Here is a 22799-nt window from a genome sequence, read left to right as displayed (position 1 = left end):
GTCACTGTTCAGATGTCACAGTTGCAGTGTTAAGGAATTCTCTTGAGAATGGGCTCCGCCAAGTCTGTAACAGAGGCCACCAAATTGCAAATGCATCAACACGGACAATCCTCACGCTCATCTGCTTGTTCACCACAGGGCAGATGTTGCCTCCCTGCAACCAAAGCTAGCAGTTTGGAATTGTTGTCAGATTCCACATATCCCTGCCCTTTTTTGCCACTAGCATCTCTAACAACAACTTGTCCACAGTAGGAATTTGGGTATGGCTGGCTATAAACTGCAATGCAAGGTCTATAGGCTGGCAGCCTGGGGTCTCCTGTTCTAGACACCACCTGCAGGTAGAAAATTAGTGGAATTTTCCAAGCTGCGCATTTTCCATTCAAACCAGAAGCTTTCCAAAAAGAGCTGCACAGATTGTGGGCAAATGAAAAGGTCAGTTGACACAGCTCTAAATGCCTCACATAACAGCAAAGGCTACTCTTGATTGTTACAAATGTCCTAATGATTTGCCACAGCGCACAGCCTTCATTTTCCGGAAAATTAGGCCAAAGATAATAGAATAAGGCTGTGCAATTAATACGCCTCGCTTGGCGCTGGGAGATCTATTTCAATTTAGCCGCCTTCACGAAAGGAGCAGGCCAGCATGACACGACTGCATGTGTTTACAGCACAGAATTCAGGTCCTTCTTGTTAGCTAAGAGCAAAGCATTCTCGTTTGAACAAATCTCACTTAGTGTACTCCAGATGCAAATAGTTTAACAAGTTGAAACCAATTACCTTGCAAATCCTACTTAGCTCCTGTGCACCCACAGATATGAGCATTCTCACTATTTCCGGCCCTATTTTCTACGGTGTGAGAAGTTTCAGTATTCAATAAAATGGTTTGGGGTTATCGTCCCAGATGAGGAATGAGCATGTTCTGTTGGGGCTACCAATGGCTGCTAGCCATGACAGCTATGTTGGTTGCTGAGTATCACCAGTTGCTGGAAACTATGGCAGGGGCTGCATGGAGGGAAGTGTTCTTGTGCTTGAATCCCGCCTACTGGTTTCCCACTGGCATTTGGTTGGCCACTGTGAGAACAGGGTACTGAACCAAAAAGGCTACTGGCCTGATCCACTGGGGCTTTTCTTATGTTTTTGGCCTGAGGAATGGCAATATTGCCAACCAGGGGCCTGGGCAAGAAATAGGTAGAGGGAGGGAAAAGGGGGAAAGACCCTTGGTGGGCCTAGGAGGGGGAATGTATGAGGTTGTGGGCCAGGGTTAGAGTAGGTTTAGATTGGGTGGAATCAGTTTTGCCAAGTTCTTATTTTGTAGGAAAGGGACAGATCCTCTCTACCCACTTTCTCAGTATCACACATACAGTGGTGCCTCGCAAGACGAAATTAATTCGTTCCGCGAGTTTTGTCGTCTTGCGGTTTTTTTCGTCTTGCGAAGCACGGTGTCGGGAAAGTTTTGGAAAAGCTTCAAAAATCACCAAAGTCTTCAAAAACCTCAAAAAAGGCTACCACACCGCGTGCTATGAGTTGCTCCTCGAAGTCAAGTCGCAACTGTATTAACGGTGTTAAGAAAAAGGAAACAAACTTGCAAGACGTTTCCGTCTTGCGAAGCAAGCCCATAGGGAAAATCGTCTTGCGAAGCAGCTCAAAAAACAAAAAACCCTTTCGTCTAGCGAGTTTTTTATCTTGCAAGGCATTCGTCTTGCGAGGTTCCACTGTATTTTACAAGTCCCACTTGCAGGGAAAGAGAGTCCGTCTCCCTCTAGACACTGCTGGATTCCAACTTGACCACCTGACTACTGGGGTTGATGGGAAATGGGGCTCCCCCATCCCTCCCCTATTGTGTGTCTTCATCCCCACCCACCGCCATGACTTGAAATGAACTAAGAAATGTCGAACACTTTAATCTTTTATCAGAGGGAAGATGCTCCAATTGTCTGATCCTTTGAATCACTTTTGCAGATCTACAAGATCCTTTTTGAATTCTGAACCCACCTACGTACGCTATATAATCTCCGCTGAGCACAGGCATTATGTGTATCTGAGCACGTCTCGTTCCAATATACTTTTATCAAACTGAATAAAAGCCATCAACAGCTACACTCCCCTCCTCAGAAGAGATCAAAAGAAGCCAGTAAACCTGCTTTTGTAAGACACGAATTTGGACTTCTTTGGCAATCCAAGACAGGAGATCTGGAGGGGTCTGGAACTGCTGGGTCACAGCTGCTGTGCAGGATTACTCTTGGGGGGGGGGGGAGGTCTGCTTTATAGGGAAACCTGCAAATGTCATATACACCCCAAGCTACAGCCTATGCAAGGAAACTAAAAACAACATGCCTGTAATTGCTATTAAATTAATGCAAATGTTACCAACTAGCTTTATAATAATAATAATAAATTTTCAGGGTTTATGGGAAGAATCAACAAAAAAGAACCCCCTCAAAGGGAATAATGCCTGCAAACCACTTGTGACAAATTATTTCCCTGTCATTTGAAGAGAAAGAGGCCCATTCACTGCCCTGCCATAGATCTCTGTATGGGAAACTGAATCCCAACCATTCTTGTAAAAGGTAGGGTAGTGACAACTCAACCTCTGTTTCAAGACAACGATTCTCAAAAGACAACATTGTCCGGGCTACAGTATAACTGAGCAACTGCGTGAGAGGGCAGCCTTTCCTTCCTAGAAAGAGCTGGATGAATTCACAGCAGGGGGGAAAAACAAGAGTGTTCTGTGTTTTCCATTGAACTCTGCAAAGAACGGAGGTTGGTGGAATCTCTTCCATAGGGAGCATCAAAAGGACGGCTTGTTTACTTCCACTCAGTTAAACATGTGGAGACCTAAGCAGCCAGCAGAGTCTCCATGGACCCTATGCTGGCCAGCAGGAATGTTATTGCAGGTGAGAATTTGCACGGAGGAATGAACCTAGCTTAACTTTAAAGGCTCAGGCTGTAGCAACAGACAAGCCACCCATCGTCACCTAAAATTGGTAGTATCTAATGTCCACCACCCAGGTGCCAGGAGGAAGACGTGGAAGTAAATGGCAAAAGAAGTCGTGCCTACTGAACATCCTCAAATGGGCAGCTGCTGAGCCAAAGTAAACTCTCTCTTTTGGGTGAAAGCCAACACTTCTCTTATTGCCCCTCAATTCATAATGTAACTATTATTAATTAAGTTCTCCCTGAATTATTTGCACGCACAGACCTTCCTTGCAAACATCAATGCACATTTCCAGGAACATGATTTGAGGGGGTATCTGGGATAACAACTCATTAATCTGTTTCAACTCCCATTTTTTTACACAGTTGGAGGACTGACTCAGCAACTAAATCAAAGGGGTGTGGTAAGGTCAACAATCTCTGCTAAGACCAGGATCTCTTTGAAATATCCCTTTCACACAGTGGTAACACTGTGTTATTTTGGTGGATTTCAGAATTCCATAAAAACAAAAAACAGCACCTGTGTGTGATGCTGGGGCTCACTAGAAGGCTAAGAGAATCGAAGGGAAAGTCAGCTAGACAACAGAGGATAATCTTAACAAACAGGGTGGGGCATAAGACAGAATGGCTGTATTAACCATGCGAACACCACCGAGTTAAGAGATGTGCATAATGCCAGGACTCCTCAAACACATCTGTCATTGGCACCATGTCATTTTAAAAGACTGAAAGAGATTAAAGACAATATTTCAGGAGCCCAATGGAAAAGATTGACCAAGAATATTCTAGAATAGATCAGGCACCCCCAAACTCGGCCCTCCAGATGTTTTGGGGCTACAATTCCCATCATCCCTGACCACTGGTCCTGTTAGCTAGGGATGATGGGAGTTGTAGTCCCAAAACATCTGGAGGGCCGAGTTTGGGGATGCCTGTTCTAGATGATCCCAAGACTCCAAGAGATGTTGACAAGAGGACAGTGAAAGTCATCCCCATCCCTTCTTGATGGAGGCAGTCGGAGATGAACTCTTGATTGTAAGAATGAGCCAAGGGAGTCAGCGAATATCACTTCCCACAGCCCAGCATTTCTAAATTTCTTGTTCATGTGAATAGGGATTATCAGGTCATCTTTAGAGGGCCATCAATGCTTTTCTTCATGTCTTAGAACTCTGATTAAGACACATTGCTGGACCCGTTAACATTGGAGACTATTTCAAAGAGATAATTATTTGGACTGCAGATTTAGGCCAAAACTTAGAAAGGAGAAGTGGAGCTAGAGGGAAGGTGTCCATAAGTTAGCAAAGGCGATAAAAACCTGGGCTATTCAATTGATCAGCAGAGATAATTTCACAGAGGTGGAATATACCTTTGACAGCTGAAGCTACTTTGGATTCCACCTGATCATCAACATGCCAGCCAACGCTGGTTTCCTAGGCAACAACAAAAAAAAGGAAGTGCCTACAATAAAAAGGAAGGAAAAACACAGACAGTGGCACCTGCCTCTTCTCCCACTTCTTAACACCTTTGAATTATTCAGACGGGCTCAGGGCTGAGAGCACAGCATTAACAGTGCCACCCCTCCTACCCCCCCAAAGGCAGAACAAAAATTGTGATGAATAATTTGTAATGCAGCAGCATCTGAAGACACCCTTAGCCCTTGTTCTGAAGAGTATACAAATAGGAAAGAGGGAAGGGAACTTCAGGGGGTCCAAGAATGCTAGGAGGCAAAGGTGAATGCATAAAACAGCTCCCTTGGGGGTGGGGGGAAGGGATATAGTTCAGTGGTGAAGCACCTGCAGGTTCAACTCGCAACATCTCCAGGTAGGGCTGGGGAGAAGAGTTGTCTGGAACCCTGGAGCGCTGCTGCCAGTCAGTGTGGCCAATACTGATGTAGATGGGCCCTAAACAAGAGTCATTCATCAAGTAAGAGTCATTCTTACAGTTGGTGGTAACGTGGGTGGCGCTGTGGTCTAAACCACTGAGCCTGTTGGGCTTGCTGATCAGAAGGTCGGCGGTTCGAATCCCCACAACGGGGTGAGCTCCCGTTGCTCTGTCCCAGCTCCTGCCAACCTAGCAGTTAGAAAGCATGCCAGTGCAAGTAGATAAATAGGTACCACTGCAGTGGGAAGGTAAATGGCGTTTCCATGTGCTCTGGCACTCATCATGGTCCTCCGTGCATCAGTAGAAGAAGAGGAGTTTGGATTTGATATCCCGCCTTTCACTCCCTTTAAGGAGTCTCAAAGCGGCTAACATTCTCCTTTCCCTTCCTCCCCCACAACAAACACTCTGTGAGGTGAGTGGGGCTGAGAGACTTCAAAGAAGTATGACTGGCCCAAGGTCACCCAGCAGCTGCATGTGGAAGAGCAGAGACGCGAACCCGGTTACCCAGATTACGTGACTACTGCTCTTAACCACTACACCACACTGGCTCTCAGTAGTGGTTTAGTCATGCTGGCCACATGACCCGGAAAACTGTCTGTGGACAAAGACCGTCTCCCTCGGCCTGAAAGCGAGATGAGCACCACAACCCCATAGTTACCTTTGACTGGACTTAACTGTCCAGGGGTCCTTTACCTTACTTATTGACTCCATACATATACAGTTCAAGCTGGCTGCCAATTACTTTCTGGGCCCAATTCAAAGTGCTGGGGCTGACCTATAAAGCCTTACATGGCTCAGTACCTCATTACCTTAAGGACGGACTTACAAACCGACTCAAACCCTGCGCTTGCCATCTGAGGCCCTTCTCCATGTCCTCGCTCCCCAAGAGGTTTGGAGGGTGGCAACATGAGAACAGGCTTTTACTGTGGTGGCTCCCCAACTGTCAGAGACCAGGCTGAGGAGCAGAACTCTGGTGAGGAACGGTGGGAGCCTACCCCTCCCCCTGCTCATGGCCAGGATCCTGAAACTCCACAGGAGCAGTGGAGTAGTGTGGATTTGGAACAATGGTTCACGGAGGGGCACAGATTGCAAGACAACAGTTGGGCAGAACTGGGAGGTGAACAGCAAGAAGAATGGGAAGAGAGTGAGCTAGCAGACTCTCTATCACTGGAAGATGGGCAGCCTCTCAGTCCCAAGGCTAGAAGATTAGTTAAGGTAACTGTGCAAAAGGCTCAATGGTTGAGAGATCAGGTGGCTAGGAGACGAGAGGGCGGAAGTGACTAGAGGGAAGTGGGCGGAACCGGAATTGGGAGCACCTGCACTCTGAGAAGGGGCACTTGTTCTTTTGCTGTGTTCATTAAACAGTTCTGTTACTGGTAAGAGACTGCTTTCTCTTTATACTGCTTATCTATGGCCAAGGGAGGAGGAAGCAGAGCCCCCAAAGCCGACTGTGGAATGCTCTCCCCGGAGAAGTTCACCCAGCGCCATCGATATATGACTTTAGGCACCAGGCAAAGCCATTGCTCTTTACCCAGGCCTTTGGCCACTCAATAATCTACGGCCTATTAAATGTGGGCGGGGGACTGTTATTATGATTATTTTATTATTATGCTGTGTATTATGTTTTTTATTATGCTCTGTCTATTGTGTTCTGAATGTTGTACACCAGCCTGGGATCTTTGGATAAAGGGTGGTACAGTGGTACCCCGGGTTACAGACGCTTCAGGTTACAAATTCCGCTAACCCAGAAATAGTACCTCGGGTTAAGAACTTTGCTTCAGGATGAGAACAGAAATCACGCAGCAGCAGCAGGAGGCCCCATTAGCTAAAGTGGTACCTCAGGTTAAGAACAGTTTCAGGTTAAAAACAGACCTCCAGAACGAATTAAGTTCTTAACCCAAGGTACCACTGTACATAAATAAAATAAATGAATAAATATGTCCTATGGAGCCATACCAAGCGTCTCAGGAAGCTGCCTTTTACTTAGGGGAACATCTGCAGTATTTAAATCACCATGATACCAATTTAACAGCCAGGGTTTCCCACAGGGAATCCTGGGAAGTGTTAAGGGTGCTGAGAGTTGTTAGGAAACCCCTATTTCCTCTCCCAGAGCAATAGTTCCCTGAGTGATTTAATCAATCCATCCCTCTTCCCAGGGAACTCTGGGATGCTTTGCTCTTAGTACCCAGTGGACCAACCTAGAGTAGACCTATTGAAATTAATGGATCTGAGTAAACATTAGCTGGCTACAACCCAATGTCTTGGATGCCTGGTTTGCCCAATCTCCAAGAAGCAGGTGCCTTAGAGCTGGAAGAGGTGTATGGCAAAGGCACCAGAAAATGATCAACAGGTTGCAGGATCAACAGGCTGCAAGGAAAGGCGGCAGTGTCTGGGGATTTTCAGTTGAGGTGGGGGGAGAGGAACTAAAGGCTAGACTTTATAAAATACTTCATAATACTGGAAATTGCAAGCACCCAATGAGAATCAATGAAAGGCAGCAGGTTCAAGAGAGACAAAGTCAAAGACAGTTTATGTGCATTAACCAAAAGGTCACTGCAAGTTCTTCCAGTAACACACAATTACATACAGCAGTTAAAGTTCAGTAGAATGTCAACAGCATTACATCAGTTAGTCTCCAGCAGCCACATTCACCAACTTATCTGTAAGATTCTCAGCAGTTTTGGAGATTACTGCTGTCCTGCAAGTTACAAATCTATCTACAGCCACAAAAAAGAGGCAGTACGGTGCAATGGTTAGGATGCTGGTCGAGATCCACACATCCACTGGGTGATATTGGACCAATTCCTAGCTCTCAGCCTCACCTGCCTCACAGAGTTGTCAAATACGGATGCTAAAGATCCAGTTTTAAATCCTCCTCCACTAGTTTGGAAAAGAGGATTTCTAGGAGGTGGCTTTTGAACACAACATTGGAGGAAAAAGCATTTCAGATCTTCTACACCAGTTGTGAAGAAGCTTTGGCCCTCCACTTGTCACTGGACTACAACTCCCATCAGCCCCAGCAGGCATGGCCAAAGGCCAGGGATGATGGGAGTTTCAGTTCAGCAACTTCTAGAGCAGTGTTTCCCAACCTTGGGCCTCCAGCTGTTTTTGAACTACAACTCCCATCATCCCTGACTAGCAAGACCAGTGGCAAGGGATGATGGGAATTGTAGTCCAAAAACAGCTGGAGGCCCAAGGTTGGGAAACACTGTTCTAGAGCACCAAATGTTCCCCCACACCTGCACTGCATCCACAGGATGCAAGTAATCTCTTCCTTATTCTAGTCCCTAGGAAAGACTGGGCAGCTTTGTCCCTCGGCTTGATTTAAGAGGTGAACCGCTGCCTAAAGATGCTTCAGAAGATGTTTGTGAGAGAATAAATCCTTTGATTTAAAAACAAATAGGCAATAAGGTACAACTGTTCCCGGCCTGCACCCTTTCAAACTGCTAACTGGAGCTCTCATGATGGAATGCTGTAAAGAAAAACCAATTATTATTCATAGATACTTAGAATGTCAGGGAGGCTATGAAAGAAACATTCTCCTTGACGTATGAGTTTTCCATGTACAGTCGTACCTTGAAAGTCGAATGGAATCTGTTCCAGAAGTCCATTCGACTTCCAAAACGTTTGGAAACCAAAGTGTGGCTTCTGATTGGCTGCAGGAAGATCCTGCAGCCAATTGGAAGCCGCACCAGACGTTCGGCTTCTGAAAATCATTCGTAAACCGGAAAACAAACTTCCAGGTTTTGAATGTTGGGGAGCCAATTTGTTCAGGAGCCAAGGCATCCAAGATTCAAGGTACGACTGTATAGGGAATGTATGAGATTCGTGCATTGCATGGGGTTGGACTAGATGATCCTCAGAGTCCCTTCCAACTCTACAATTCTATGATTCTATGTTTTCTCTAGGTACAGAGAGTAAGTGCCATGCATCCATTCATAAGAGACCCCCCATGCCCCCCCATCCATCTGAAGTGGCACAGGCCAGATACAAGCTGATGTCCTCACCTGTTTGAGATAACTAAGCCTCATACACATTTATCTTAGTTAACTTTCTCAATACTGCTTCACTTTACTCAATATTGCTTTATCTTACAACATATCCCCTCCCCCCCCTTTTTAAAAAGCATCATGAATAGGCATGTGGGAAACAGTTGGCAATAAAAATGATGTGTGACAAGGGAAATATGGACTCCATTCAGAACACACACACACAGTCTGAAAATGTAATAATATTGTCTGAGTAACCATTAGGTTACATTTAGATCGGATGCTTTAAAAAGCCCTCCACATTAATAATACTAAGGAGGAAATGTATATCCATAACTGGAGTCAGAGAGGTGCGGGTATTCCCTATATCTGTACCTTACTAGTATTGCTCTGAATACAGCCAATTTCTGTTGTGACTTCTTAAGATGTAATTTGAGAATGTATATTCAGAACACAGCATGATAGATGGAGGCTTTATTTCAAATGGGCTTCGGGCAGGTTGTTCTGTTTACTGATTAAGAGGCAAGCATATTCAGACTTTTGTGTCCTGAACTCATAAATCTTACCTCCACAACCTTCAGCTCTTGCCAGACATGGTGTAAAGCACATTATCACTTGCTTAAGAGGAAAATCAAGGCACAGAACGCACCAGTCAGAGACTGACTTATTATTCCATCAATGAGGAGAACATTGCTAATGTATCTGAATACTCTTTGGCCTTTCCCCCTCTTTAACTAGCAGCTCTTTACTGTGGATGCATCAAGGAACATCACATTTGGAAGTTACTAGTATCTCAGAATGGGAAATCATCACACTCCTTTAGCACTTGCACCGTAAAAGCATGTCAGTCTCTAGAGATGCTCTGACATGAAAATATCACAGCCATTACAGACTGTGCCTTTCCAGAGATCCACAAATGCGGGCAAAAAAGCATAGGAGGCCATAGACAAGGAGCACTGTTGGGAAGAGTGTCTCAATGTGGCCACACACGCAGGCCAGCTCCAAACCATTTCCCCTGTTCCGATGGGCAGTGTGTGGGAGGTGTGAAGGAATAATCTTCATGCATTTGGCCAAATGGTCTTAAGGGACAGGCCCATTATTCAGCTGAATGCATAAAGACTCCTCCACCAGATCTTCCTTCTCAACGCACAAAGCTCACCGCTGGCAGAGACACTGGAAACAGGATAGTTCAGCAAACATCTGAACAGAGCTATTATTTGTGCAATAACCACTGCGTGCGTTACTAAATTAGTGTGGTCCTGCAACTATGCTCACAAAAAGAATTGACCGCTGTTGTCATGTGTGAGTTCCTGGAGAGAAGAAAACTTGCCCAGTTTGCTTATACATATGAATCTTTGTAAGGTGCCATGGGGAACACCAAAACTTCCTCCAACAACACAGCCCACAATGCAAACCGCCCTACAACTGCTATTAGTTGCACCAGCTGCCAATTAGATACCAGGCTAGGTATATGGTGTACAAAACCCTACACAGCTTGGGACCAGGATACCTCCAAGATCAGCTCACTGTCTGCATGCCCAAGCGATCATTGCATTCTAAAGGAGAGGGCATCCTGCAGGTACCATCATATCAGGAGGTCCATTCTGCATGCTCTTGGAAACACCGGCCCTTTGGACTATCCTCCCAATGAATATCAGACAGATGCCTTCTCTATTGAGTTTTGGCACCTGCTAAAGATGTTCCACTTTCAACAAACCTTCTAAAATCTTTATCCCGGTTGGTATCTGTCTGCAAACTGAATTGATTTTACACATGCAATTGTTTTATGTACTGTACTTTCCCATCTATAAGACGTCCCCATGTATAAGGAACCCCCACCCCATTTTGGGGGGTTCAGTTTTAAGAAAATAAGGGGAGATGACCCAAAGTTGTTGAGCTTCTCCCCCCCCCCATGCAGCTGCGGGCAGGAAACACTCACTAGATCATTTCCCGCGTGCAGTGGCAGCCGGTTGGCTGGAGCACAAGTTCCCCCAATGCCGCTGTGTGCGGGAAATGATCTAGGGAGAGTTTCCCCCACGCAGTGGCATCGGGGGAAGCCAGCCAGCCAGTTGACTGGAGTGCAATTTCCCCCAATGCCGCTGCGCATGGGAAATGATCTAGGGAGTGTTTCCCGCATGCAGCGGCATCAGGGGAAGCCAGCCAGCTGGCTGGCAGCACGCAGCTTCTCCACCGCACACAGCTGTGTGCAGGAAACACTCCCTAGATCGTTTCCCACTGTGGCAACATCAGGGGAAGTTGCACTCCTGCCAACCGGCTGGCTGGTGGGCACACCGCTTCTACCCCTCCCCCCATGCCACTACCCATGTGCTGGATGACCCCAGTTTTTTGACATGATTTTTTTAGTCAAAAAACCTTGTCTAGTACATGGAAAAATGTGGTATATTATACTGTAAATCACTTTGGGTGCCTTGTGAGAAGCAATTCACAAATAAAATAAATCAAACTTTTTAAAAAAATGGCCACCTGGGCTTTAACACAATGACATTTAAAGCTACTCCAGCCCCTCTACCACTTAGGGGAATCTAGCACATTTCCCCAAACGTTTGCCTCCAGACAAGATAGAACTGGCAGGCACTGAAAAAAGTCACTCTCGGGCAGCACTCTGGAAAGCATAAAGACGACTTTGTTGAGCTCTTGCATACCGAAGCGTAGCATTTGGACTCATGCCGAAGGGTATTCTTGCCTAGCACAAAGTTTAATTAAGTGCCTGTCCCGTAGCTAATATACTGAACTGAGCTAGAAATGATTTACACACACACACACACACACACACACACACACACACACACCAGCACTGTGGCAAATCACAACTGCCACTGAAATCTGGAACATTGGGTTTTCGTAATGGCAAGAGGCTGCAAGGGGGAGAACACACACCGAGAAAGGGAGAGAAAGAGAGAGATGTCAAGTAACTTTAAAGACACCGTTGACGTAGGCCAGTAACCAGCCTGCTGCATGAACCAACAGTGTGTTCTCCAATCTCCACCTTTCCAGTTATAGGAGTTCTGGCCCTCGCTCTGGGGCATCGGAGCCAGAAGCTACAATGACCACACAGCTGTTCTGCTCCTGCGTAAGGCAGCTATATTTAGCTTCACGCAGATATGTAAAGTGATCCCTGTCATGCACAAGCTCCCAAACTACATAAAACCCACATCTCACAAAGTGGGAGGTACCTGCCCTGGGGGCTGGGGGCACGGATAGGTGAGGAGCAAGCTTGCCCCTAAACCCCATGCAAACGGATTCTCGCTTTGTCACTAACATTGGCAGGAGAGCATTTTTCAGCTGCTTAGCCATCAGTTACTGCAGACACTACTAAAAATGATTAGTCCATTTCCCTCTTTTCCTCCCACCCTGGTTTTGTCCCGACATGCTTCTCACTGGTCTTCGCTGGTTTCTCTGTTCTCGTCTTCATTTTAAGTTTGGTTGTGTTCAGACATTTCCACTGACTTGATCCTCTGCAATTGTTTTTTCTTCTTTCTAGCTCTTCCCTGAACATTTTTCCTCTACAGCTACCAATGTCCAAAGGACAGCTAACTAATTCCCTTGCCCCCCTCCAGCTGCCCCTCATGTGAATGCCCTTTCATCCGATACTCTAGTCTTCCCCTGTGTTTATATTTACAGTGCAATTCTACACTCAGACACAACCCGCGTTGTGTTCAAAGAGGCTTACTCATAGGTAAGGAGCATAATATTACAGCTTTAAGCAGTCACCTTGACATAGCTCCAGCTCGACCCCTTTCCTCCAAAACCTGGCTGGCCTATACATTTCCTTTTGAGTTGCTTCATGTTTGAAAAAACATCTAACAATTTCACATGGTGGTAGTAGCAGTAGCATTTATTAAAGTTTTATACTGCTGTTCATCCAAGGATCATAAGGCAGTTTACAATATAAAAGCTCAAAAATAAATAGCAAAATAGCAAAAACAATGAGCCTTCTTCCAACAATTAGCCTCACAAAATAGCCCAGAGTTTTGGGATACCTCAAAGTGTATTGTACCAAAGCAGGGTACAAATAGGTATCTCCCAGTGAATACTGTTCTGCAGGGAATGAGACTATTTAACACAGGGATCTGCTATAGACACACATCAGAACACTGAGTTGGTTGTTTTTGAAACCAGGCACCCAACACACTCTTCCTGCTCACACTTTATGGTGTTTATTACAGTCATGGGCAGTATACATGCATGCAAGTACTCATAAGTCTGAAAGTCACCTTCAGTTAGGCTACCAAGGAGAACCCCAGACACGAACACTAGGCAGTGCTCTGTGCAACTCAGAAAGATGCTATGTTAGTTGTCCCAGCAAGGGGAGACCATCGACATGATTCCATTTTTAATACACACATACACAAATATACAGGCAGGGTCTCAAGATTCATAGTTGCTCAGAGCTCTTTCATCGGAACAGGAGCTCTGTGGAACAAGGACACAGGCTTCCTGACCAACACAAGTGGGTCAAAAGTCTTAGCATTTGAACCAAGTTTGCAAGGCTTCTCTGAAGGCTTGCCCTCTTCAAAATGCACGTGCCAGGTGGCTAGTAACAGCAAGCAACGGCACAGAAAAGACACAGGGCCCTCTCTGCCCCTATAAGCACAAGAAGCACCAGTCCACCCACTGCCTATGCACTTGGAAAATGGATGGGGAACCTCAGGCCGAGGGGCCAAGCAAGACTCCTAAGGTCTTTCTATCTGCCCCATGTGAGTCTCCCCAGAGACCACAAGTCAAGAGCGGGTGTCAGGAGCAAGGTCAGCAATAATGCATCCCTTGGGCTGAGAAAGGTACCCCAACGCTGCCTCAGAACAAAAACCCTGCTCTGTGTATTCTGCCCATCTTACATTTGGCAAAACAAGCACAAGAGACAGAGCCTTTTCGGTCATGGCACCCAGACCCTGAAATGCCCTTTTGGAGGAGGACTGACTGCCGGGCTTCCCATCTGCTTGGCTTCTGGCAAGCTGTGAAAACCTGGCTGTTTCAGCAGTCAACATCATTTATACTCAACTGACTGACATACTTATCAGGTTCTGGGTGGTTCCATATTTTGTGGCTTTCTTTATCACCCTGTTCCTTTTAAACTGTTTTATGACAGGATCCAAAAGGCCAGCTAGAAATGTCATCTGAGTCTCCCACAGGTAGTAATGAGAGAATTAGAAACAAAGTCACATCTACACATGTAAAGCAGATTTAAAGCACATGGCTTCCCCTCAAAGAATCTCAGGAACTGTAATTTAAGAGTGCTAGAAATTGTAGCTCTGTGGGGGTTGAAACTACAGTTCCCACCGTTCTTTGGGGAAGCCATGTGCTTTAGATATATGGTGTGGATGTGACCCAAGACAGGATCCACTCTCAAAATAAGAGAGCCAAGAAAGAAAAATATTAAAAACATAAAAGCAAGGCAATATTGAATGAGAACATCTAGACTCTACACTTTTGTGGGAACTAGCTCCTGCATCCCATTTTAAAAATAAGTGGGTCAGAAAGTAGTCAATTTACAAAACCCAAAGAAAACCTTGGCCTTCTCCCCCTTTTTCTGAATGGGTCTCCTTGCACACATAACGCCTCAACAAGATCCAATTTCGGTCAAGAAAAGTTCCTATAAATCCTTTCTGTGCAAAATGCGGACAGATTTTGAGCCAACATTAATAAAACTGCCTAAAGAGAACCAATTAACCTGAATGGGAGAAAGGAAACCCTGGAAATTTAAAGAGATGTGTGTGAAGAACTTCGAACAAAATGCAAGATTCAGTGTTTTCACACTTTGTAACTGGGACTCCATTTCTATTCCAGAAACTTGCTAAGTTGGACTATTCTTGAGAAAGCCAAAAATAAAAATAAAAAATAACCCACCCATAAGTACTTAACTACAGATCACAGATTTATTTTGGAATGAAAGCAAGGCTATATAGATTGAAAAGAATTGGCATACCAAAATGTAAGGGATACATTGCCCCAATTTTTAAAGAAACTGTTAATGGCATTGTGAGCAGTAGTGGAATTTTACTGAACACAATCCTTGGCCCCAGTATAGCCCTTCTGTAGCTCTGTTCCACTTGATCTGCTCGTAAACTTAGACTTTCATAATGTTATAAAAACATCTGTTGCCAATCTTGCTGCTGAGTGCTGGATTTTTTTTTTCTTGTTTGATGTGCATTTTAATTTTAACAGTCCAACAAACTACTGTAAACAACTCTTTGTCACCAAGAATCACTAAAACACCCGATAAGCCATGCAAAAAAATTGCCAGCAGAGACCATCCAGGGAGAGGTAAATAAACTGGGGCGTTAGTAGCATTACAATAGCTAGCCTGCATTTGGTTCTAACACATTATATTTGGACACAACAAAGAACGGATGGAGAACCTGTCCCCTTCCAGATGTTGCTTGACTCCCATTCCAAATGAGCACCAGTCACCATTGTCAGGGATGATGGGAACTGTAGTTCAACATCTGGAGGACCACAGGTCTTCCACCCCTGCAGTGAAGATATGGCAATGCAAAGGGAAAGGGAAAGCTTTTCACATGGGAGACAATCTCAAGATGGTCCTCTGTCAGATTCTGACACACCCAGACCTGATCAGTGTTGATGCCAAACCAACACGATTTTTGAGAACATCTGAAAAGTGTTTCAAAAGGGGGGGGGGAGAGACTGTTGGAGGATGACAGAGAGGCGAACTAAATGCACACCTTGAAGGAGAATCCAGTGCATGTAGGCACATTAAGACACTTGAGAAGGCAAACAAGGTATGCAAGAACAGGAGATGCAAGAACTGAAATATAACTGGGAGATTTTGCAGTGCAATCGACAGCCAGCGTGGCACAGCCATTAAGAGTTTGGAATGTATACATTTTAAATAAAGATTTTGGAAATGGGGGGGCACACCTCACAACATCTTTAATTTAGGTAAATACAGTCAGGAAGCTTGCTAGCCAGGCCAGGCGAGTGGCCAGTTTACCAGGTCAGTGGCCCACGGCCACCTACCTTGTACATCTTCTCATGGAAGCAGGAACCTGTAACCTTCCAGATGTTAGACTACAATTCTCATCATCACTGACTGTGCTGGCTAGGGCTGGTGAGAGCTGAAATCCAACAACATCTGGAAGGCTTCAAGCTCCTCATCTCTGACATATCTGGGCAGGGATTGGTAGCCAGCTGTCTTGGAAAATGAAGCAACATACTATGGCTGTTAAAAGTGCTAAACTGTTCAAGTTCCCTTTCTTAGACGATGTCCACTGCATTTCCTTGGCCACAGGAAAGGGCAGAAGGCTCTGCCAGATGCATCCTTTTTTGCATCTGGAGCTAGAAAGGGTTCACAAAGGAAAACAGCAATACCAGCAAGCCTGGGTAGACGGTGCAGGGAGAACAGGACTAAAAGCAATGCCCCACTCTCAACACTTCTGCTTCTGTTTTTTTGTGGAATGAAGAACTGTCAAGAAACTGACATGGTAGCATGCTGCAAAACGTAGTTTCAACGATAAAATGTACTGAAGTCTGGTAGCGTCTGCAGTCCTGAAAATGCCTTTTGAAATGGATACGAAAGGCAAACTTCTAGCTCTTGTTGCAATAGGCAAGAATAGGCAAGAAAAAGCCCATTAGCGCTACCCACATTTCCAGAAGGATGAGGTCCTGCATGCTTCTGCTGTATCACAGGACTCCACTGTCGTCTTGCTACTTCTGGCACCACACGTGCCAATGACGCAGGCTCCACTCCATCTGCACATAATTTTCACAGGCATTGCTCTGCAGAACACCCCAAGAGTATTCTGCTCATTCCACCCACTGCCGCCGATAGCAAGCACTCTATGGGAATCTGTGAATGATATTTCAGCAGCCTTCTTCATATGGGAGTTGGAAAGGGCTTTGCCAAACTGCTGTAAAAGCCTAGATTCTTCTTGCTGTCATACGCAGGGCAAAGCTGGGGGGGAAACAAGAGCCAGGCAAGGATTGCATAATGTCTCCTTGCTTGCGAAGGGGACGGAAGTAATGCACTGGCCTGCATCAGATGTAAAAAGCCCCTCCAACAAACCATGATACGCTAAAGCATCAACAAGCATTAACAGCGACAGGTTTTGTGTACACTCAACTCTCTCGCTCCACCTCCTGTACACCTGGCCATAGAGACCTTCTGGTTTCTTAAACGGCACTTTCCTCCGGTGTCTGAACCAGGAAATCATGGTTTAAGAACTCCCTACAAATCAAGATTGTACAACCAGGACCTGATCCTGATTTGAAGATTACATTTTAACCACAGTTTCCTTGTCTGGGCTTCAAGGAAAATGTGGTTTAGAAACTGGTAAGTTTCCTCTGCAGGGAAGGACTTCAGAAGGAAAAGAAGGGAGCAAGCACTATAGCTCACGGGTCTTTCATGCTCCAACAAACCACGGAGTAACTCTGTGATGTCTGAACCAGGCAATCACCTCCACCACATGCTTTAGCCCATCATTAATCTGGGCAAATTCTCATGGATCTACTCCTTTCAACACAACACGAGATTGTGGAGAAGTCCAGCCTTTTGGCTTCTCACACACTTTGGCTGTCTTCTGCTATCCCAGGCGCAGTTCCTCTTGAACCTTCCAGTTTTGCTTGCCACAGCCTCTCTCCTTGGTAATGAGCTGCGAAGGGCCATGGATGTCATCAGCAGCTTGACAACATGTTTTAATCATGTCTGAACTCTCATCTTCAGGACTGTTCTGCATTCCACTCTGTTGAGAACTACCTGAAAATAGAAAGCAGCATTATTAAAAATGTTTTCCTAATTATCACCAAAATACACTGTCCACCCCAAACCAACAAAATTTAGGTGGGAGGCCATGATGAAGCTGGTAGCCATACAGTAAGGGGAGAAACCTGAACTAGAAACCTGAACTACGGTCATCCAGCCTTGAGTTTGGACTGGAGGACCCAGGCTCAAATACCCAACTCAGCCATGAAGTATTTGGGTAATGTGGGCCAGCCACTACCTCACAGAGTTCTTGCGAGGTTAAAATCTGGAAGTGGAAATAGAAGCATGACTGTTCAAAGTGGCAAGATATTGATCTAAATGCATTGTGCAGATGGGGCCCAGGCACACCAGTGACCTTGCCTCATAGCCTCTTGTAAAGGTGCTGAACAAGAGGACAGACATTAAGGAGCACAGTCGTACCTTGGAAGTTGAATGGAATCTGTTCTGGAAGTCTATTCGACTTCCAAAATGTTCGGAAACCAAAGTGTGGGTTCTGATTGGCAGAAGGAAGCTCCTGCAGCCAATCGGAAGCCACAGAAGCTCCGTTGAACATTCGGGTTCCAAAGAACGTTCACAAACAGGAACACTCCCTTCTGGGTTTGTGGCATTCGGGATCAAAAATGTCAGAATACCAAGGCATTTGGGATCCAGAGCACAACTGTATACATAATGGAGCCCACAGGTGGAACTCTCCAAAGACAGCAACTATCCATCCTCAGGGGCCATAGCTCAGTAGTAGAGCGATGCTTTGAATACAAAATGTCCCAGATTTCACCCCTAGCATCTCCCACCAGGTAGCAGATGATGGGAAAGGCAATCAGTAGTGAATTTGATGAATCAATGGCCTGCTAGCATGAGGAAATCTGATAGTGGTTCTGCATGAACAACCTCACTGTACAGAACCAGTATAAACCCAGCATCTGTGAACGTTAAGTCTCAAGTCAACTGAAATATCTAAGGTGGAAAAGATGGGAAAATAGTAAACGGCAGACTATCCCAAGCTGCTGGTTTCTCAGAAGTTGTTGGACTACAACTCCCATCATTCCCAACCATTACCCATGCTGACAGGGCCTGATGGGGGTTGTAGTCCAAAACATATGGAAGGCACCTCGTTCAGAAAGGTTGTAAGGAAGAATGAAATGAACTTACCAGTGGCTGACATCTCCAATGCAGGCATGCATTGTGGTTGACGTGTGGCCGACTTCCCAGAGATGGGGATGCAGGAGTTGGGAAGCTCTCCAGAAAAGGGTGAAAGCTGGAGCTCCTGCTGCATCTTCATATGATGCTTTATTTATGGTACAGCAACTCTCATTCTGCACTGTGAAGCCTGCCCAATTTCAGGGACATTATCCAGAAAATAATAGAATGCTAGTAACTCTGACCCAGCTATACAGCCAAGAATCGGAAGTAAATGCCCCCCTAATTTCTGAACTCAGAATAAAATCATGCAGATTGAATAAAGTATCCAATAAAGCAATTCGATTCCAGATTTCAATTTTACCATATGAAAATAATACCAATATAAAAAAATTAACCTGTCTCGCAACTTCTCTCTGTGCATTCTCCAACACAACTAGGAAATGCAACCAAAGACTGGACTAAATTATGAAGAGCAGCATCTATCACCAACCTCTGTGGCTCAGTTGTCAGACTGAATTTTATGGGATAAATACAAGCTGCCACTGGCAGATTTAGCCTTTTTGCCCTGTTTATAGACCATGAGTACACCTTCACATTATCTGACATAAATGAAAGATAGCCAAGCACCTCTATGGGGGAAATGACCATACTTCTGTAGAAAACCCAAACTACTACCTTGCACTTTATGGTAAGGCTAAAACATCTACTGAGTGGAACCAGCTGGAGGAAGAATTCATTGCATTGCTGAGCACAGAAACCCATCAGGTTCCTTATCACGTGTCCTTGCAAAATTTGAAATTGCTACTAGCATATCTACCCAGGCCTTCCTCCAGGAAGCTCAGAGCAGGTTCTTCTGTCCCTCTTTGTGTACACAACCACTCTGCTAGGCAGGTGCCTTCTCTTTTTTACAATGAAATTGTTTATTATTATTATCATCATCATCATCATCATCACCACCACCACCACCATCTCTATACCACTTTATATATTAAATAACAAATCTCAAAGCAGTTTACAACACATTAAAACGTTAAATAAAACAATCCAGAAAAAAACCCCTGGTTCAAGCTTCAAGGAAAATATTTCAGATCCTTCTCCATGTGGTATTTTGCTTTCCCCAATTACCAACCTGGCAGCCAGAGATCTCCACATGGTCGCAACTGGACCCATGTCGGTCACAAAATGTGCCTGGAACCTGGTTAATTTCTAACACGAGGTATGGACTGGGATGGTAGAGGGAGAGATGAACTGAAGGATGATAGAGAAGCTGTAGAGAGGGACTGATGTTCTGCCCCTTCAACAATGAACTGAAGATGAAAAAATGCTAAAAAGAGGTGGGAGTGGAGCAAGCAGAGATCCTCAGGCAGCCAAATCTATTCCACAAATTCTTCGAAATATAACCATCACAGCTGACTGTTAGTTATTGGCAATATGTAACTTCTGTAGAATATCTTCCATACCCTCAGCCATCCCTTTGAACAGACTACACATCCTTGTACGTGCACAGATAACACTTAACAGCTACTCATCTTTAGAACTATCAAAATTCAAGTTGCACTTTGACCTTGAGTCAAGAATTTTGTTCAGATGGAGGATTTCTTCCAATGAACCTTGGGCAACATTCAACAGGACAGTGGCATGCTTAGCTCAAACAGTTCATGAAAATGTTGACATGAATGGGATTCTCTTCCCTTGTTATTTCATTCATTTGTATTCAAGCTTTTGATCACTATGGCCATTTTTCTCTAAGTCAGATAATCTATCATAGCCCAACTCTTCAAATACAACACTTATACAGTAGGGATTAAGCCCCAGTCATTGCAATAGAAGTCAGAATTATGTGCAACTTTTGCCTCAAAGCACTGAAGCTCAGTTGGCCAGCTAGTGCAACCCACAGCAGAAGAAAAGAACTACATCTAGCTGCTTTTGTTACAAGACCGTCAAAGGGAAAGAAATTAAAAAGGGAGGAAAACTTGAACAGTTCCTCTGCTACCTATTTTAAAGAAGAAAAGTAAGCCAAGTTGAAAAGTGTGACCCACAGTTCTTCCTAACTCTGGCAGAAATGCAAGTCAATGTTTTATATAATCCTATTCATGTGCAAGTACTGACTCCAAGGGAAACTGCTTTTAATAAGCCAGGAGTCATTAACAGATCACATTTTTCCAATGAGGTTTACTTGGCAATTGGATGAAGTGTGGCTTCTTTTAAGCTAATTACGTAGTAACAACAAACAACTTGTATAGGTTTACGCCACCTTTTTTATATTCTGGGGAACAAATGCATAGACTGGGAAACACAGAAAGAGAGAGAAAGAAATGTCTTGACCACTAAAATTCCCCTCCAAGTCCTTTTCGTTCCTAAACATCTAAGCCAAGATTCTTTGGTTCACTCATCAGGTTGATGCTCATCAATTCTGCATCAGACTACATATGATTTGCAGAAAAATCTGAAAGTCTCTGCCCAGTGGTAAGCAGTCTTGGTGGCTTAAACAAGAATAATAATTTTAAAAATCATCTTTCTTGGAAGCAATCTTTCCAATCGCTTTAATCTAGTGCAATTATTGGATTTATATGCTCGGCTGTGTTGACCCCTCAACAAGGAATTGACAATGGTACTTTCTGGACACCTTCCAGTAAGAAGAAGAGTGACCACTTGGGTTGGGAAAGGGAAGAACCATACAGTGAGTCACATATAATGCCCATGCCTAGGGCCAAACTAGGCATTAATTGCATGGAGGAAATTAATACACAAGCTTTAATTTTATGAAAATTGCAGTCCCTGGAAAAACTGAGCATGCTTGGGGGACGTGTGTGTGTGTGTGTGTGTGTGTGTGTGTGTAACAGAAGCTGACCTCTACCTCTCCTTCCTGCCACAGACCTGACAAAAATCATCTCTCTGAAGCTACTACATATATTTCAAGGGAAGCCTCCAAGGACATAAAGTGGAAGCTTCTCTTGAAATGCAAACAGTCGCTCCAAGGAGATGGGTTTTTTGTCCAGGTTCCTAGTCACGAGGCTACTCAGACTTCCTCTTGGCTGCTATTTACATTTCAAGATACAGTAATATGTTCATGAGTTTGGTCCTTAATATAGATGCAAAATCAATTCCCTATCAACAAGGGGGTGGGGTATAACTAAACTACACCTTAGTTGTGGCCAGGCTTAACATACCTATCACTGGCAGTAAAGTTTAGGATAGGTGGGTGGGTGGGATTATGCACCTTCAGATTCCTAGGTGCTAGTCTCAAATTTTTAATCCACTGGACAACCAGGCACCTCTGCAGACCTGGCAATATAGAGGAGAAGGCTGTTAAAACCCACAATTAGATCTTGTTTCCAGGCTTAGAAACACCGACATTCCATTTGATTTATCAAATATTATGAGTGAGCATATTGGATTAGGAGATGGCCACCCTATTTAAAAAAGGGGGGGAACCATTCATACCCAACGGGAAGGACTGAATCCATACTAAAGCAATAAAATCTCTCAACAGTATTGCAATAAAATCAGTCTGCAATTTTCTGCATTTATGAGAATCAGCCAACGCCAAAGGCTACATATGATTTGCTTTCCTTTATTCCAATACTTTTGATGTATGTAATGATGACAGAAAAAGGAGAGAAACAGGACTTAAATTGCTACTTTTCAGGCACTTTATTATATGAAAATTGCCTAAATGTTTCAACTATGCATCCTCCTCGGAGACACCAAAACAATGTTTTGTTTTGTTTTTCGTGGGCATTAAAATGCAAGCACCATGCTAGAACATTTTATTACTAAATCTGGGTGTCTCCCCCACCCCACCAGCTGCATCAAAGCTCTCAATCAAAAGTTAAAATATATTGTTGTATAACAATACACGCTTTTTAAAACAGGAGAATATACAAATTAAACCTTCTATCTCAAAATGAAAAAGAGGAACTCGATCACCTCCTATAGAGGTTTGGCAAAATCTATGACCTCAGAAGACATGTGCTGCAGCTGGTACGCCAAGAAATCAAGTGCAAGTTTTATTTTGTGCTTTCAACGCAAATCAAAGGACAATCCCGTTATCTTCCTTACATCTCCAGGCCTTTCCTCATCAAAGAGAACTCAGGAAAAATGCAAACCAGTTCACCTAC

General features: G+C 44.5%; 1 protein-coding gene across 1 annotated transcript in view; it reads right to left on the bottom strand.

The window, feature by feature from the left end:
• Positions 1–22799, bottom strand: part of MOSMO (modulator of smoothened) — a 44733-nt gene that overhangs the window by 11045 nt on the left and 10889 nt on the right. The gene's annotated exons all lie outside the window — the stretch shown is intronic.

Source organism: Podarcis muralis, chromosome 14 (genome assembly GCF_964188315.1).
Source record: "Podarcis muralis chromosome 14, rPodMur119.hap1.1, whole genome shotgun sequence".
NCBI lineage: Eukaryota > Metazoa > Chordata > Lepidosauria > Squamata > Lacertidae > Podarcis > Podarcis muralis.
Note: the sequence above shows the minus strand (reverse complement) of the source record. Positions and strands in the feature narration are given on the sequence as shown.